We start from the raw sequence: 3572 nt of genomic DNA on the forward strand, positions 1-3572 counted from the left end.
TCGGCGGCGTTGGTTCGTAATTCTCGGCGGCTTTGGTTCGTAATGGCCCCGGGCTGGGAACCCGGCAAGGACTGGCTGAGTCAGCAGCCTGGGGCACATCCACGATGGGAATACTAGTCGGGGTAAAGAAGAAGGAACGGCTGCGCCCGGCCACAGCGTGATGGACGTCAGAAACATTGTACAAAGCGAACAAAGCCGCCAGCTCAGACCGGAAGGTGTGTCTGCACGCGGGCACGCGGGCACCTGGCACGCGCTGTCTCTGCTGCAGGACGGGGCATCCTGTCTGCTCTGCACAAAGCTAGGGCCCCTGGAGGGGGCGGCAGCTCCCAAATTACTTTCTCCTGTAACTTTGAAGCTTTCAAAATAATTTTTTTTTTTCTAAATTATCACAAGGACCCCGGACTTGATTCTGGAGGCCGTGCTGCCCACGGACGCAGGCCATGCGCTCTCTGAACAGCAGACTCAAGTCCGTGCAAGACCTCCCTCGCTGACCCGGCCCGCCCTGGGCTTCTCGCCATGCCCCCAGCCACCCCCTCTCTCCTCCCCTGCATCCCAGCGCCCCCACTCCCCATGCCACCCTGTGCCCAGAGGGCCAGAGAGCACACTATGCCCGCACAGGGAGGGTTCCTCCAACGCTGGCAGCGGCCTGGCCCTACCGAGAATTGCAACAGAAAGAGGCCGCAGTGGTGATTTATAACAGGACGAGGCCATCTCATGGGTGCAGGTTCCATCTTCTCTGAAACAGGAAAAGGTCAGACTGATCCAAAGATTCTACGGAGGGGCCCGGGGCGGCGAGGTCAAGAGGCGCAGCAGAGACCCATGTGAGGGGCCGGAGGCCGGGGGCGATGCCGGGGGCTTCCTCCAGGTCCCCTCCCCAAGTGCCCTGCACCTCGGTCCCTCACACAGCCTTCCGGGCCCTCGGAACATCTTGGAAAACCTCCTCTCCCGTCCGATCAGCTGGAAGGTGAGCGCGCAGCTGGGCGCAGGAGGCTGTGTGGGGCTGCGCACCGCGGGGAACACATTAGCGCCCGCCGGGCTCCCTGCTACCTCCCTCCCCAGACCGGAAGACTTGGGGAGCCCAGGGGCATGGAGGGGCTTCAGAACAAGGCAGTGAAGCTGCTGATCTCCATCCCAGAGTCATGTCACAGGGGCTGGAATCTCGGCCTGGGCCCCAGCTCCCCAGAACCCGCTTCTTGCCCGGGTCTCAGGATCGTGCTGGCTCCCACCTTCCCTTCCTGGACTGAATGAAGCCTGGGCAAGTCCTCTCACCAAGGTCCCCCAGGTCTCCTGGGGAGAGAATACCCTGAGCTTGCCTTGGCTTTAGTCTTCATCTCGATTGAATCAAAGAAACGTGGCACGTTCCCACCGTAGTAGAGCGACCCTGGTGCCCAGCAGCACGTCCAGTATACCCGGTCTCGTGGGACGTCCAGTTACATTTCTGGACAGACCTTCTGTCCCAGCCCCCGGGAAGTCTGGGTACTGGTGTGGTATGAGTGAATTCAGTTGAAACGTCAGGGAACTATGTGTTCCCACCCCATCAGCGCTAGACCTCTGTCCCAGGGGTCGACCAGTCGCCTGGAGCAACCTGGCATCATCCTGTCTGCTCCTGGAGCAGGTGCCCGGTGGGGGCCTCCCGCTGCGGGTTCTTGCCGCTTTCCACCCGCTCCTTCCACGCGGAGATCATTGCTCCAGACTCACTGGTGTCACCGGAAAACCCACGTGGGACCGGAAGTGCCCTTTCAAAGCCGGCCCTGCCTCACCTGACGAATGACATTGAAGAAAAAGAGGCATAAATGGCTCAAAGTGCACCCTGGCCGTGTATCGTCACCACGTAATGGACAGAATATAATCTGAAACTATTAAGTTAAAAAAAAAAAAAGTCCACACGGAGAGAGTGAGATGCTCAATGAGGACAGAGCTCCGTGACACGTGTGGGTTATTACGGCCGGGGGGTCTCGTGCGAACCTCACCGACGGACGGCGAGTCGAATGAAGCGTTCACCGTCGCTTCCAACTTCAGCAAACCGTGGAATTCATCAATATTTGCGAACGCTCACTCCTCTCCCTCTGAGACATTGGGCTCCATGACATCGCAGTGTGTGGTGGCTTTGAACCTCCTGAAGGCTTTTTTTTTTTAAACCTTAGATCTTTGGAGGGAACCGTATTTTATTCAGACTTAATAATTTTCTGGTTCCCATTTTCTAGCGTCTTCTCTGTTACATCAGCTACGGTGATGCCCAGACTCAGGTGTCCTTTCTAGGATGACAGTGTCTTTCTCCGCTCCGACGCCATCACACTGTCCAAATGTACAGGTTTTCCTCGTGACTGAATGAAGTTCAGGGGGAGAAAAGTTTTGCCTCTTCAAGCGATCTTTCCGAAATGCGTTTGCCTGGTACCGGGTTTCTGCATCTTTCCACAGAGCGTCAGGCCGCACCGTCTACAGGAATGGAAGCTCAGACCGCGAGCCCCCCATCTCTCCTTCCTCCCCGGCCTCAGCCTGGGGGCGTGAGCAGGCAGCTGGGGGCATCTGGAGGACGTCCCTCAGAGCTGGGGACGAGTGCAGCCAGTGGACAGAAAGGCTGTGAGAAGGCTGGAGGGGGAGGCAGGCAGGAGGCAGCGGGTGGGGGGGCTGCCTGGGGGTGGGGGAGCCCCCAGCAGGGATGGAGATGGGCCTGGGAATATGGCAGGCAGGAGGTCAAACCCCATGGAAATGTTCTAGGGGCAGGTCCAGAGGCAAGATCAGAGGCTTCTGGGGCCTCCCTACCCCATCTGTGGCACGCGGTCTGACTCTTGGGAAGACGCAAAACTTTGTTTTGACTCTGGCAGAACCAGAGGTTAGAGCAGCCCCTTCCTGGGTGAGGCCGCGACAGCTCACTGGGACAAAGCCTCGGTAGTACTCCGGGGAGGGCAGCAACGGACACACAGTGCCCGCAGCAAGCCCTTCCCAGCCTGACCTTCGGCGGCCAGCGGTCCACTGGACCGGACACAGCCACACGCGCTGGTTCAGAGCCAGGAGCCGGCATGCACGGGTTCAAATCCCAGCTCAGCCACTTCATGGCTTTGTGACCTGGGGAGAGTGACTTCATCACCCCGTGACTCGGTTTCCCCATGTGTAAAACAGGGATAGTAACAGTAATAACCCCCATTCCTTGGGGCTGCTGTGCAGACCTCAGGATGAGTGTGTGGAGAGCCAAGCGTGGTAAGTATCAATAAACACGGGCGACCACTGTGGTTTCCACGGACTCGGTCTCAGGGTCCAGGCATCTAGAACCTCCCTCCTCATTTTATCTCCCTCTCCAGGTTCCCCTGGTTCCTACCCACATTCTCTCTCTCTCTCTCCTCTTTTTTAATAAATATTTTATTCATTTAATTGAGAGAGAGAGAGAGAGTGCAGTACAGGGAGAAGGAGGAGCAGACTCCCTGCTGAGCAGGGAGCCCGACACGGGACTTGATCCAAGGACCCGAGCCAGACAGGCGCACCCTTACCCACATTTCTTTACCCCTGGTGACCAGAAGCCTCATCCTCTTACATTTTATCCCTAGAGTTTCTAGCAGGAAAACCTGATCACTTCA

The sequence above is a fragment of the Mustela erminea genome, chromosome 5, assembly GCF_009829155.1.
Source record: "Mustela erminea isolate mMusErm1 chromosome 5, mMusErm1.Pri, whole genome shotgun sequence".
Lineage (NCBI taxonomy): Eukaryota > Metazoa > Chordata > Mammalia > Carnivora > Mustelidae > Mustela > Mustela erminea.